This window comes from Canis lupus, chromosome 10, assembly GCF_048164855.1.
Source record: "Canis lupus baileyi chromosome 10, mCanLup2.hap1, whole genome shotgun sequence".
NCBI lineage: Eukaryota > Metazoa > Chordata > Mammalia > Carnivora > Canidae > Canis > Canis lupus.
Genome location: NC_132847.1, coordinates 9,115,959 through 9,131,562, shown reverse-complemented (window position 1 = coordinate 9,131,562; position 15,604 = coordinate 9,115,959). Strand labels below are relative to the sequence as shown.

General features: G+C 40.7%; 2 long non-coding RNA genes across 5 annotated transcripts in view; one reads left to right on the top strand and one right to left on the bottom strand.

Annotated features, from left to right (window-relative positions):
• Nucleotides 1-15,604, top strand: part of LOC140640854 (uncharacterized) — a 71,715-nt gene that overhangs the window by 14,259 nt on the left and 41,852 nt on the right. The window lies entirely within an intron of this gene.
• Nucleotides 1-15,604, bottom strand: part of LOC140641197 (uncharacterized) — a 52,245-nt gene that overhangs the window by 2,502 nt on the left and 34,139 nt on the right. For 2 of the 4 annotated variants that reach the window (XR_012037736.1, XR_012037738.1), the window contains 3 exons: nucleotides 9,012-9,077; nucleotides 6,203-6,304; nucleotides 3,705-4,182 (listed from right to left, as the gene is read on the bottom strand). This is a non-coding gene — a long non-coding RNA (uncharacterized lncRNA). Of the gene's footprint in view, nucleotides 1-3,704; nucleotides 4,183-6,202; nucleotides 6,305-7,559; nucleotides 7,718-9,011; nucleotides 9,078-15,604 lie in introns of those variants that run through there. The other 2 variants (XR_012037739.1, XR_012037737.1) reach the window with 2 other exon arrangements.

The window sequence follows — 15,604 nt, the reverse complement described above, 5'->3', positions numbered from 1 at the left end:
TCAAAAGTGAGAGGTGTATATAGGGCTGTTTGATGAAGGGGCTCAAATGGTGTCACCAGGACTCTGTTTCTCTCCATTTCTCATTTCTGCTTCCTCTATATTGTCTTTCCTCCATGGTCAGCCCCATTGCTGAAACTTTTCCAGCCTACAGCTTCACTGCCTCTGCCTCTTTTCCAGTTGATCCAGTGAACCTTCTGAGATTCTCTCTGATTGAATTGATTTAGATCACATGCCTACCTCTAGACCTTGGATGTGATGTAGGGAAATCCTATGCATGGTTAACTTGGGCTGGGGAATTACCTTCCCGTGGGGCCAGCGGAGCCCTCAGGAGTCCAGTGGATAGAAAGAAAGCAAGGGAAAAGTGCTCAAACAAAAATCAAGAGCATGAGAAGGCATGACGGAAGCTGGAAAGGCAATGATAAATGTTCACCCAAATTTATATTTAAAAATGTAATTTTCTTCTTAAATAGTTTGTTGAAAAAAAGAAATAATATTTTGTAAAAGCCCTACCTTGGTTAATAAAACTTACCGTTTTCAGGACTTGGTAAGATTTTCCAGTTTCCATACTGATTTGTGTAAGGCTAATCATATTTAATATTCTTTACTTTTAGGCTTTTCTAAAAATGGTCGTGGGGATGGAGTGGACTAAATAGGAAATGCACTTTATTTCCTGTCTCCTCCTTATCTCAGTCCTAAGAATCCCAGTGAACCTGTCACAAATGGTCCTCCATGAGTTAGTGTGTCTTTTTGATGCAAACCCACTGGACAGGATGGAATGAGCTCTTGTTAGAGAGATGATATATTGCCCTCTATGACGAGGAATACCTGTAGTAGTGTGCCTATGTTCCAGTCAGATCTAAGGACATGAATTGGAATGAGGAGACCCCTGCCTGACCACTTGATTCTGTCAGGAGCCTCCAGGCTCTTACACCCACTCTCTAGGCTTTAGAAGTAAGGAACCATCACAAATAGGTCAGCTTGGTGATTCTCTCATCTGTAATGAGAGAGGAATGAGGTCATTCATCCTTCCTTTCCCTTCCCTTCTCTCCCCTCCCCTTCCCTCCCTTCCTTTTCCCCTTTTCCCTTTTTCCTTTTCCCTTTCCCTCTCTAGATTTATTTGAGAGAGAGAGATAGAGAGGGTGGGTACGGACAGGGAGAGAGAATCCTGAAGCAGACTCCCTACTGAGCATGGAGCCTGAAATGGGATTCAATCCCAAGACCCTGAGGTCATGACCTGAGCCAATATGCAAAGTCTTCCACTTACCTGCTGAGCTACCCAGGTGCCCCCAAAGTTTGCTGTTTGCTATGGCAAATTCTCTGTTGAGAGATGCTTGAGTCTCATTCATATCTGAATTTTTGTGATGTGTTAATCCTTTGCACACTTTTTTTTCCTAGTGCAGCACCTTATCAGTGATGACTTGCCTCTCAAGAATCCAATAATTAATTCACTGGTGGTTTAATCTTTATTAACCCTGTCATGCCTAGGGTTGCATTTAAGATATTAAATATTTTCATTTACTAGAAGGACACCAGTACAGGATAGAGATAATAAAGGTTGTGTGGCTTAACTAAAGGAGAGTATTCCTAGAATAATTTCATTCCATTCTGTCTTTTCTTAGTAATTTTGCCTCAGTTGTGAACTTGAACATTCCACATCCTCAAGGCTTTTGAGACAACTGGACACCTTTTCCTCTGTGTACAAGACCCCAAGTTGTTAAGCTCTCTTAGTTTAATGGTATTTCTCTATTTCTGGTAATGATCACTTCTTAAAACTATCAGAGTACCTACTTTTGGGTGATTCTTGGGCATCCCTCTTAGTTTCTGTTTCTAACATGAGAAGGACCAAAAAGCCTGGCACATAATTCAAATACATTTGTTTAATGCAATGACTTTGGAGCATTTATATTGGTATTCTGGGTGTACCCCCCCCCCCCGCCCCATCTCTCTTATTTTCCAGTGGTTTGCCCAGGTTCTCGGGTATGAAGAAAGGCGAAAGATTGGCTCTTCAATTTTTGCAAAAGGCAGATGTCTGATTTTTAGTTTGAAGGACCTCAGATAAAATAATCTAATCTTAGTGATGTCATGCTTTATGAATGAACAACTGGTTTTGTTTTAGCTCTGTTAAGAACAGTTTTTTCAAATGGTCAAGAAACTCACTGAGTTAGTGCATGTTTATTTTGCTGTTGGCAAAGAGATGTGAAATAAAGCAGGAATGGATGGGTCTGCCCCTCAGCTGAACTACGAGGTAGATGGGGTGCACCTCAGGGGCCTTCTTCATACATCTCCTCAAGGCCCTTCTTCTATTTCCGGGGCTCATCCTCTCTCTCTCTCTTTGCCTCCAGAAATTCAGGATTCTTCCCTGCTCTGCTGGCCTAGGCTCTCTAGCTCCTGGAGGGGCATCATGCCCTTGTTTGGCTCTTCCAAACAATCCTCTGAACTAAAGTAGATTCTTGATCTTGCAGTATGGATCTTGCTTAGCTGTCACTACTGAACATGAGTGTGACTTCTGGAACGAATCCTCATTAAAGTATTAAAGCATTATAATGCTTAATATATTGTTTCTCCCAAGGATGCTGACATTGTGATAAACATTTAAAGACCATTTCCATTTCAGCCAAAGGAATTATCATCTTCAAGTGGAATTCCAGGCACGTCTGTGGTCCAGTAGGACCAGTAGTCTATATGGCACAGAACAGGGCAGCTGGCAGCTTTCTATGCCTCCTTTGGGGCAGACAGATCCTCTTCTTTCTGGGCTTTCACCACATCTCACTCCTTCAGTTAAATTTTTGAGAAGTCATCCCTTAAAGCCAGGCTGGCAGGGGATTGATTTCCAGCTGTGTTCCTGTCAGGTCCACATCCAGTGTTGTCTTGTTTGCTGTCATCTCCATCAGCTCTTAGAAAGAACTGTCTTGGATGTAGCCCTCCTCCAGATTTGGCCTTCCAACTATCTCCAACCCTACTTCCCCAATTGAGGTAAAGCCACTTTTATGTTGCATCTTGGTGATAGAACCCTGTTGCCTTCCATCTGGAATTGCTCCAGAAATGCCCTGTCTAGAATATGAACTTACGTGTGAATATCAACACCTCCCTTGGGCTGCTGGCTCTTTCTGAGTCCTACCTTTGCTATCCTGTTCTCTCCAGCTCTGGCTTTCTCTCCCAGTGGGTGGTATTGTTCATCCTGCCCTGTATATATTGTTGCAAAAATGGAGTTACAATACAGAGCATGGTAAGTGCATGTGGATGACACAAAGCATTTTGTAGTAAAGAAGATTCATGATTTGAACCTTGGTTGCCTCCAAGAGAGTACTCATTCCACTCTATCACATATACATACCTCCTTCCCTCCTGCACCTAGAGCCTTCATTTTCCTAAGATAAAACATTCTATCCCCCTAGGACAGGATTACCAGGTTGTTTGTCATTCTGGCCATTTTGTTACAGGAAAATCCACTTTGTCACTGTCTCCTTGAAAATTTGGTGTCCAAAAAGGAACAAAATATAGGCAGCTCTAGAGTTCACATAAGTGCTTTATCATCCAGCCCACATTTCTCCATTTGTCCACAAAGATACCATGAGAGACTTTATAAAAATGCCTTGCTGAAATACTTGCATGGATTGTCCATGTCAAAAAGAAAATCAGGCTATCTGACATAAAACACACACAAACAGACACGTACACATAGGACAACATTTACATTTCAACTTAAACAATACTTTTTATTTGCCATAAGTGACCTCATCTTTTCCTCAATCCCATATATTCCATTTGGGGAGCAGGAAAAATAAATCTAAAATTTGCCAGTTCTTGTTATCTTGCTAACTTTGTCTCTTCTGTTTTTAAATAGTCTCTGTGAAATTGGTTCAATGTCTTTGGGATGAATACTCATTTGATTCAGGATTCAAACTTGGGATATTTCTCTCCTTTTAAAGATTTGCCCCTTCACTTCCTGTATCAGCCACGTGGACCTCAAGGAAATTGATATAGGGTAGCTAGTCTTTGTCTGGGTCTTTGTGCTGTTTTTGCTATCTTCTCTGGTTTATGTGGAGATGTTCCTTGTCTCTCTTGCTCGTTGAGGATCCTGCTGGCCGACTTCTACTGTAGGAGTCTGGCCTGGTGAAACTCCCTATCAGGCCTCAGTATAAAACATCTGCTTGCTATCCATTGTAGTTCCCTTTTCTCACCCTGGAAGGATCCAAATATACAGGAGACAGAAAAGATGGCAGTGAGATAAGGACTGTGTGGGGCTGAGAATGAGCAGTGCATTTCAGGTTGTTTGACTTGGCAAGAATTGGGGCAGCTACCATGGCTCCAGCTGCAGGAAGAGCTGTTAGAGGCCACCCTAGCCACCCTGGTCCATTTCAGCTGAGAGTTTGAGGGGAGTCAGAATGGGGGGTGGTTGTTGGGAGTGAATTGTCCATAGAGATGGTTCTGAAAATCTATAGTCTTCATGTGTAAATCTGTGTGCCCAGTGTTGAAATTCAGAAATGTGAGGATCTCAATATAAGTGCTCATGTATAGGTTTTATTTAGTGAGAATAAACCAGTGGCTCTAATCCTGGAAGCTGGGGGCAGAGTAGATAGAACACAGACTTGGAGACGGAACTGGGTCTGTTTCTACCTACTTCCTGTTAAGCTTGAAAAAGTTATTGCTCTTTGTTGGACCTTGGTTTAATCATCTGTAAAACAGGGGCAGTAAATGCCTATCTGATTAAGGAAAAACTGTCCATCAACAGATGGCAGCTATAATTGTAAATCATAACAACATCTTCTGAACATAAACATTATTTTTCTAACATTCTGAAGAGATGGCAGCTTGTTTCCTTTACCACTGGTTGGCTTCATTAAGTATGACATTTCCCCCCAATACAACCATTTTTCTCTGAGACAAATGCCTTTTTTCCTTAGAGAGATGTGTTTCTCCCTCTTCCTGACAGAGCCCAGAGGATCCTTGTGAACATCCTTCCTGTCCCCCCGCCTTGGGGATCCTGGGCCACATTGGCCCTGTATCATTGCCATCATCACTCTGCCCGGGGAGGACTGGTAGAAACTCCCCTTGTGACTTGTTGACATCAATTCCAAAGATGTGCAAGATGGATTAGGAAAAGGCCCCTAGTAGTTTTTACTTTTCAGGAAGCCAAATGTTTTTCAAATCAGAAGCAAAAGGATTTAGCACAGGCAGGCCAGACTCTCCCATCTCTGTCAGGGAAGGACTACAAAACTTTCACTTGCCTCCAGACCCAGATGTATTTCCCACTGGACCTCACCTCCCTGTCATACTGTAAGCCTTCCTATCCTGATCTTCTTCCTTGAAAACTTGTGGCTGAGCCTTGCTCTGTTCTGTATCCAGAGTATGACTGGGAATGAAGGCAAGCAAAGCAAAGGGCTCCTGTCTCTGAAGAGCAAGGCTGGTTCTATTCTTGTGTTTATGTAGGTGGGCTTTCCACAACAGGTTATGGGTGTTTCCTCTGTTTATTTACTTAATCTCATCTCTGTGGCAAGCAGAAAACAGAAGAACAACTACTCCTACCCGTCTTTGACCCCTAAAATACTCTGGCAAGGAGCATGACAGACCACCTAAAGAAATTTGGTCCCAAACCTGAGAGTCCCTTTCCTCATTATCAGGGAAGAGTCCTCTTGCTCCAGAAAGTAACATACCTGTGTCTCCTTCACCTTCTCCAGCCACTACTCTTTGCTTGGCTATCTTTGAGGCATGGTGAGAGCTGCAAGTGGGTGGCAGCTTGAATTCTCAAGCTTTTGAAGCCAAGAAACAGAAGTAGACCTGACTCTAGTCTTTCCAATGTGGCTACACTGTGGTCTCAAAGTCAGTATTAAAAGCCAACACAAAGGCAACTTGGTCTAGGGTCTCTATATCTGTGAAGATCTGTAGTGATCTCTGCAGATTTATTTTTCTAGGAGTCCGTGATTCTAGGATACACGTTATTCACTGGCTTGGGGGAAATGAGAAGATGGGACTAGGGGCATGCAGTAGAATCAGAAGACCAGAAGGTGGCACTCGTAGTATTTAGAAGGTGCCTCAGGCTGGTAGGTAACTGACTCCAGCCGCCCTTGCTTCCTTCCAACTGGCTACCAGTGAAACAACTGTGTTTTGTTAGCACCATGTTACACAGAGCTTTTTTTGTGAATTTCTACTTTTACCCAGACTATTGCAGCCTACTTTCCTTCATGTTATGAGTGTTACTTACAATGAATTCAAAGGCCGGAAGGTTTTGTTTGTTGAAGTTCGCTCCATGTATTTATGATGCTTTCTATTCTTTAAAGTTTTGATAAAAACAGCCCCCAATTCTCTGGAAAATAAGAAAAACCCATTTGTTTAGCAACTGTTCATTCACTCTGGGAATGTTCCAGAGATTTAGATGCAAGGATGTCATTTCCTATCTTGTTAAGTTTTTTTTTTCCTGCTTGTCAGCGCTTTTAATATTCTTTGTATGAGTTTAGTATAAAAAGGCACCGAGTTAATGCTGCCTTTACATGACTAATAGACTGCTTCATGAATAAGTAACTCTGCCTATATATTTTTAATAGTAAAAGAACTTACTTAAAAGGAACTTGAAAGCCACTGAGAAACTTGGGAGAAACTCAGCAAAAAGCCTGACTATGCTACTCTGTTTAGCAAAGGAAGATTTTTCTGGAGAAAGTAGTTAGCAGAAGTCTTATTAATGGCAACATAGAAATATGTCCTCTTATCTACTTGCTTGGAGGCTTCTGTGCTGGAATAAGGGGCTGCCAGTCATGGAGGAACTATAGCAGAGGCTACATTTTTTTCTGGTAGAGATCTAAATAGTAAATATTTTAGGCTTTGTGGGACATAAGGTTGTTGCTCTACTCTTCCACTGTACCTGAAAAACAGTCACAGACAATGTGTAATTGTGTGGGCATGGCTTTGTTCCAATAACATTTTACACAAACAGGTAGCAGGCTAGATTGACAAATGCCATTCACTAATGGACCATATAGTTTGTAGATCCCTGAACCAGAGGAAAAGAGACTTAACTTTTCTTTCTCTGATATGGACATTTCCTTTTCATTCCTCTTATTTTTGCCTGTGTGGTAGTTGAAGGTTGTCTAGATGTGTTTGGTTTTGTCCTCATTGATTTCCCATTATTATAGGAGTAAAGGGGGAGGAACAGTTTCTATTTCTGTGGCCTCTGTAAGTAGGGAAAATCATTGACAGAATTAGGAGGTTGTGGTGATTTGTTTCATCTCCCATTTCTTAAAAGTAAGGGTTGAATTGAGTCAAGTAGATTCAGCATAATCTTCTGATGGCATCATATTTGGCCAGCAGTCATCCTTTAAGTAGAAGTTGGCATAGAACAGCCTATAGACCAAATCTGGCCCTCCACTTGTTCTGGTAGGTAAAGTTTTATTGGAACACAGCCATATTCATTTGCTTAGATGTTCTTACTGCTTTTGCTTTATAACAACAAGTTGCTGTTATTATAATAACAATACTAATAATGCTACAGAGACTTTATGATCTACAGAGCTTAAGATGTTAAACTTTATGGACTGTGTTGTCTTTTGTAGAAAAAGGTTGCTGACCTTTGCTCTAGAGTAGTACTTTTCAGATTCTGTGAAGAAGGACTTCTCTTTTTTTAAATCCATCATGATGACATGAGGTTCCACTGTCCATGAATGGTAGCAGATTGTGCCACATGCAAGTCACCATCCATGTGCTGAAGCCCCACATTGGTCCATTCCTTTTGAAGGACATGAATACATTGCTGTGTCCTTGGATGTGACCATTGTGTCAAATGTCTATAAATGTTTTTAAATACTTACACTCAGATTCTGTATTATCTAGCAGTGAACTGGCAATAGGCAGGTTGCAGGCCAGTGGCATGGTTCTAGGGCAGTGCTTCTCAAAGTGCATCAAAGTGAATGATTAAGTCACAAGTACCATGAGAAATGGTAACTTTATGAAAAGAAATGTGTTTTGGAAATTAGAAGTACAATCAGGCCTAACGTACTATCTAACAGTAAATATATCACGAATGTTTCTCCACGCCATTACATTTTCTTTATTATTATTATTTTTTAAGACTTTATTTTTTCTTTCATTCATTCATTCATTCATTCATTCATTCATTCATGTTAGACACACAAAGAGAGGCAGAGAGATAGAAGGAGAGGGGAGAAACAGGCTCCTTACAGGGAGCCTGATGTGGGACTCGATCTCTGGACCAGGATCATGCCCTCAGCTAAAGGCATGTGCTCAACCACTGAGCCACTCACGCGTCCTGAAATTTTCTACATTACTAGAAAAATCTTTAATTGCCCTTCTTTTTTTTTTTAATTTTATTTATTTATTTATGAGAGACACAGGCAGAGAGAGAAGCAGGCTGCCCTGATTGCCCTTCTCATTGCAAAAGCAGCATATCCTCTACAAAAATACTAATTTAGGTAAACAACAGGAAGAAACTTTTGAAGTACTTATAATTTCACCGTCCAGAGATAACTGTCATCAATGGCTTGGTGTATGTTTTCTGAGACTATTTTCTATGATTTTTGTGCATTAAAAAAAAATAAATTCTGCAGTACCTATAAAAATGATTAATTCAGTAAATCTGGGCTGGAGCCTGTCATTCAGAATTTGTAATAAGTTTGAGGATGATGTGTTTGCTGTTGCTCCATGACTACTTTGAGTGGCACTGTTTTAGAGGTATGTCTAAAGGAGTCAGTGGTGCTGGCCTTGGGTCCCACTTGACTGATGAAGTCTATAGTTACACAGAGAAGTGAGGCGATTTGTGTTGGGCAACCAAGAGGGGAATGCAGATGCCATTAACCGAGGGATGCCTAAAAATGGAGACACCCTCTTCCCACCCCATACATAATATTTTAACCTGGAAATCAGCTTTCCCAGTGCTGACACCAGGCTTGCAACTTAGCTGAAACCAAATCAGTAGTGATACTGATTATAGCCTGTTAAGCAAGTGTGGAACACAAGATACATGCAAATTGCTCTTAACTTTCCTCTCCCCTCACCACTCCTACCTCCTTCACTTCCTTCCTCCTCTCACGTTATTATGTGTTGCTTGGAGAGTCTCCAAGTCTTTGGACCTGGAAGACATTGGGAGAAAATATATCAAGCAGGAAATGGAATCCTTTTTACATTCTTGTGACATTAACATGCAAAAAATATACTTAAGAGATCAGCCCAATGCCTTTCTGTGCCATTTGGGGGCACTCTTGAAGCCAAGAATGCCAGGCTTTGGATTTGCATTGAGATTTATGGTACTAGTGCTGAATCTCGCCTGTTTTCTGCCCTCCCTTAGCTGTTGTTTATTAGGAGCTTTTTGTGTAGTGCAACTGCTGCTGCTTATTAGTTTAAATGATATGGGCCACTGAGAAGAAGTTTGGAAAAAGAGGCTAATAAGGGGAGCTTAACTTCCCCACTTGTTTATCGTGAGAAGTTTATTCAGGAGCCAAGTCTCCTTTTAGAAGATTCCCTTTATATAGTACGGTAAAAATGACGTTCATGTTTGCTCAACAATACAACCAGCATCTCTTTGCTCTCGTATCTATACTGTTGGTACAAAGCATTCCTTTTCAGAAAAGCTTCCAGTGGAATTAATTCATCATACATCAAATCAAAATTGTAGCCATGTTTTCGTCTAAGATAAAGTACCAACCTGGGGCAAAGCCATTTTTATCAAATTAGGAGCCCTTTCTTCTTTTTATAGTACCTTGGCCTCTCTCATGTTTTCTTATTAATAGTTTGCTAGAGATAATATCAAAACTATGACAACTCCTCCCTGGTAATTTGGCCAGTGTTGGGGTAATGTCATAATGGTATTTGAAGAGAGGGATTCTAAACTACTGACATAGCCCTACTGTGTTGTTTATGATGATTCATGTGTTGAACAAGTCACCTAAGTTGGTAAGGATCAAAATATAAGCATTTTTATTGCTTAAAATCTCAGGGCATTTCATCCTTGGGAAATCCAGAAAACTGCCCAGATGAGATAAATTTCCATAAGCTAAGATCTTAAATTAACCAAGGGGAGAAAGAAGGCATCTTCAACTCTACATAACCAGTTTTTTTTTTTCTCCTTCCCAGCCATGGAACATCAGCCCATCCTCTCTGTGCTCTTGCTATCAATTGCAGGGCTGGTCCCCCAGGCTTCCTTTGGACATGTCATTCTGTCCCTGTCCTCCAGTTCACATGCTTTTCATCATCTTGTGCTTTGACTTCCAACATAGCTCCTGAGTGATCCAACTGTCTGAAGTCTTATTCTTCCCTTGGCCTCTTACCATCTGTCTGGAACTCAAATCCCATATGTCATTCTCTTCCTAAGGCTTGTTGTCACCAAACAGATGACATTCCTTCACCTGTGTATGTTCTATCAGACCTTCCATTATCAGTCTCCCATGCTTCTCCATACCCACCTCCCACCACTAGCTGTCCTGCCTTGTACCTCACACTCCATGCATAGGCAACCTTGTCCACTTTTTCACACCTTGGACCTTTAATCACGATTCCCCTCTGCCTACACGAGTGGCAGTGGTTTTCAACCAGAGGTGATTCTGCCTTCCTAGAAGATGGTTGGCAGTATCTGGAGACATTTGTAGGTGTTTATATCTTGGCGAAGGGCAGTGCTGTCGTATAGTGGGTAGAGGCCAGGGACGCATGCACAGCCTCCTACAACAAAGAATTATCTGGCCTATATGTCAATAGTGCCAAGGCTGAGGAACTTTGCTCTACTTGTGTATTTCTAGCAGGATAATTTTTGCTTCTGATTATGATGTAGGGAAGACATTCTCTCCTGTAGCAAATTGTCTTGATTCTTCCTTAGGCTCTGTGAAGCATCCCTTCACTGTATTACGAAAATGTTCTCCATAGATACTTCTACCATTACTGCCCAAGTCATATATTATTACTATTTTATTTAATTTTAATAAAGGTATTATAGATACAACAAACAGGCTTCCAGTTGTCCTAGAATGAGAGTGAAATCACACGTTCTTGGTTCAGAGCAAAGCCAACAGGTGGTTCACCTACCTCTCCTCAGGTCTGAGATAGAAACAAATTCAGAAACCAGCTCTACACAAAGGAAAAGACAGATTATCCCTTCACTCCCATATCTGTGGAGGAGATGCTTTTCCCAGGCCAAGTGGAGATTCCAAAAGAATTCTTATTTTAAAAAAAGGGAAATATGGAAAGGATGACTGTCATTTTTATTCCTTTTTTAGATGTCTGGTTTTCCAAAGAATTGGGGACAGTCAAATGGGGCATGTGAGATTTTTACCAGTAGACCACGTTGAAGCCACCATCTGCCCATACCAGCCAGCAGTAGTGCATATACACTGAGGAAGAACAGAATTACCACCAACCTCCGGCAGGAGTGCGACCTGGCCCAGTTAGGAGGGTATATTTTGGTTCTTTCCTGTTATTCCAGCCCTACCCTGACAGGGAAGGAAGCAGGTGGGTAGAGGAAGGGGAAAGGGGGAATGTGAAAAGGCCGTAAAATCCATCCCTCCATTTCAGGTCAGTCAAGCCAAAGGTGTGACTTGTGCTGGGGTGGAGGTGGGGTAGAGAGCAGAGATCTGAATCAAATGCAATATTGAAATTTTAGAATAGAGCCAAATCTTACAGGCTGAAAGGATACTGTTTGTGTAAGTCAGAATGTCTGAAAACTTACGGATTTAGGTCAAGATAGTATAAAGGAAGACATTACTTATATAAGACATATAGGGATAGTTACCAGCAAAAAAAATTCAAGTTTATATCCTGATGAGTTGACATTCCCCAATAATAAGTTGACATTTCCCGGGGAAATGTGTATATGTGTATATATATGTGTATACATATATATATATGTGTATATGTGTATATATATATATATATATACACACACACACACACTAAAAATTTCAAATTGTACAGAGAGAGATAAGAATTATGTAATAATGACATAATCTAGTTTTCAACAGAACCCAGCTGTTCGACCACCCAGGGGTCGGTGAGGGGCAGGGCAGGGATGGTCCTTGGATCCTTCATTCTTCTCATGGGCTTTTTTTTTTTTTACTGCAGATGGGTAAGTCATGAAATTTGGGGAGCTCCTGCATTGTGGGAGACTCATTACTTCAGAAAGCCTCCTGCATACCTGGGGTGTGAGATGATAGAAAAGTCAGCACCAAATGACTTTCTCCATTGTGGCTCAGAAAGAAAGCAACAAAGCCAACTTGCCTATTCTAGCCTTAATCGCACAGTTTCCACCAGACCCATGTGACACATTCTAACATCAATATGAAAGGCTTTTATTTTGTTTTTTTAAGAGTTGACTATTCTAAGAAAGACTATAAAGGTCAAAGTTTTACTTAACTCTAACACTATCTTGTATGCAAGGAAAGGCATTTAATGTTATACCTGTGTTTCCTGCCTCTACCTGTGACTGATTTCATTTCCCACCATGTGTGCATGTACCCACTCTGTCATGCAACCCTTTCTTTGGGTCTCTTGGTTGGAAGGGACAACTCCTTTCTATGGGAGAGATCTCTCCCTGAATTCCTTTTGGCTTCTCACAATTTGAGAAATGTCTTAGATTACATCCTTTTGAGGATTACCTTTATTCTCTGCCCTTTATGCAAGCTCTGGAGGGGAAAGGGCTGTGTCCTTCCCTCTCTGTAGGACTGGTGACCTCTCTCATTTGCTGAGCCAAATATAAAGTGATGATGTAGGAGCTCTTGTTGAAAAAATTGTGAAGAATTTCAAGATGGTGACAACAGAGCACTAAGCCGAACACAAGGGTCTTCTGAGAATGGGGCACCTGTATCACCAAAGCCCTGCCACTCTGTGAGAGCAAGAGCCCAGTTCTGCCTTTACTGGGCCACCTATAAAGGGAGTAGTTTTCATAGCCATTAATTAGTTTATCAGTGATAATGTAGTCACATACATCTCCAGCAAAGAATATTTCCCTGCTGGCATGACTCTGTGACTTTGCCCTCCAGGAATGATATATGACCCATGATGAATTCCACCAAGATTTCAGTCTTTACCATCTGCTTGGGTCTGATACCATCCTAAAGGGAAAACCACACACACTGGCTTTTCATGCTTCTCCCTTGTTCGAAGAATGGTGCTGGCACCAGTTAATTTATTTTGACTTATTCTACTTCTGACAGAGAAGGGGAGGAGAGAGTCTCTATTCTCTGTGTGCATGGGTGTTAAAATATACATAACATAAAATTAGCCATCTTAATTATTTTTAAGGGCACAGTTCAGTGGCATTAAGGATATTTTTACTCTGGTGCAGCACCACCACTACCTATCTCCAGAACTTTTTCATCATTCCATATCTGATCCCTTTATTGCATCTATTACCTTGAATCAGAAGCCTCTTGAAAGCTGAGAACATGACTTTCTCATTTTTGAATTTCTATGGCCTATCATACAGTAGACACTCCCTATGATTATTAGCCTACATTTATATTCAACAGAGGGAAAGAGAAAAGAAAGCTGTTGCATATTTATTATTCATGGCAGTGGAAGGAAGCCTCTGAAACAGTTAATATTGTTTGCCTCCGTCACCGGTGCCAGCCTTCCCTTCCCCAGGAAATAATGAGAGGAAAAATTCTTTTTCATATAGAAGTCTTTATGTCCTTTATGATGTCCTGCTGGCTTCTAATAAAAGAAAATTCAGGAATTTCTAGGAAATTGGGCAGTATGCCCCTAAATATCTAGAGTTGTATCTTAAATCCTTGCATAGAAAAAATGAAAGCAAACACATGACCAACCCAGGGGATGAGTAACAGTAAATCCATCTCATCCTCGATTCTTTCATGGGTCTGGTCTTTCTTCCAATGAACAAGAATTCTGTTTTACCTAAGATTTTATTGATTAATGTGAGAAGACCACTTTTTATCTGTTTGAAGACCTCTTGGTCAAGATGTCTAAAATGTAGGTTTAGGAAATAAAAATCTGAGTCCAATTAGTGCCTGCTTCTTGAAAGATCACCTCCAGAAGTTTAGTAAATACTTTTATATGATTTCTTGACGTTCAGAGGCTGGAGAGAAGGCTAGCAAATCAGACCAGATGAAGATATTTTCTGATGGGAGGAAGACGGTTGGGGGGGTTCTTATAGTTCTGGCTTAAAAATAAATAGTTTTTTAAAAAAATATTTTATTTATTTATTCACAAGAGACACAGAGAGAGAGAGAGAGAGAGAAGCAGAGGCATAGGCAGAGGGAGAAGCAGGCTCCATGGAGGGAGCCTGACGTGGGACTCGATCCCGGGTCTCCAGGATCAGGCCCTGGGCTGAAGGCGGCGCTAAACCACTGAGCCACCTGGGCTGCCCAAAAATAAATAGTTTGAAACAAAAAGCGAGAAGATGTAAAATAGACCAATAAAGGGACATTTTGAATGCTAAATGGAGGCATGTCCTCTAAAATTACCCCTTATGATACATTTAAGCAAATAGGTATACGCCAAAATAAAGCTGCTGATGGAGTCTTAAAGCAAGATTGCACTGTTGTGTTACTGGGTTCTCTATTTCCTGGGAGCATTTTTGGATGTTGGAAACAAGAGAGGGGACATATTAGAATGGGCCTTCGTCAGACTGTTTGGTGGGGCAGGCTGTATTTCTCCTTTTCTTCATAAGAAGAGTCATTATTACCCATTGGTCACTTTTTTGAGACCCTCCTATTTTATCTGGGAATTTATCCTAGTTCTCAGAAGTGTGTATGTGGAGGAAGGAGAACCATTTGTCTGTAAGAATCTCCTCGTTGTAGTCAGCAGCTGATAATCATCATATATGATGCTTGCTCAGAAATGTCTCCACATTTGCCCTCAAGTGGCATTCCCTTATATTTTGTACTAAATTTTAGCTATGTTAGGGAAAGGTGTAATTGTATGAGTATTTACATCAGGAGTCTGGGCTGGTTGGAGTAACAACTGCTGCAACAAATAAGCTGCAAAATTTTGGCTTCATACCACTGGTCCAGTGGTGATTTGGGGAGCCAGACCCGTCCTGTCTTGTGACCCTACCATTTCCTAGAATTTCGAAGTCCTTTGCTTAAAACCAGTGGGAAGAGGATGACTATAAGGACAAAGCACATGTGCTTCTTACCTAAATTGTGATTAGATAAAACTAAGATGGGATCTTCCAAGTTATAAAATAAAGAGTAATATAAATAGATTTGTTTGACATTCTCCAAACTCAAAACTACTATCATAGTTTTTCGTTTACCAACTTGGATAAAAAAAAATCCTAACAAATTTATTTATTTTTAATAATAAATATTACTTTTAAGTAAATATTTATTATTAAATAATTATTTAATTATCCCTGTTGAGCCTGGAGCCTGACACAGGACACAGTCTCATGACCCTGAGATCATAATCTGAGCTGAAATTAAGAGTCAGATGCTTAACCAACTGAGCCACCCAGGTGGCGCCCCCAAAATCCTAATATTGAAAGGGAAGTTTAGCCTTTCTGAGTTAATTATATATAAGTAAAATGTATTAGCATCTGTTTCCATGTTGGTGTACCATTCAAGTTCAAAAAGTATTCATGTTCAAGAACAAAGACTGGAAAAAATGCCTGTCTGTAAATTGATTATGTTTATATGTTTCAAGGGCTTTGTCA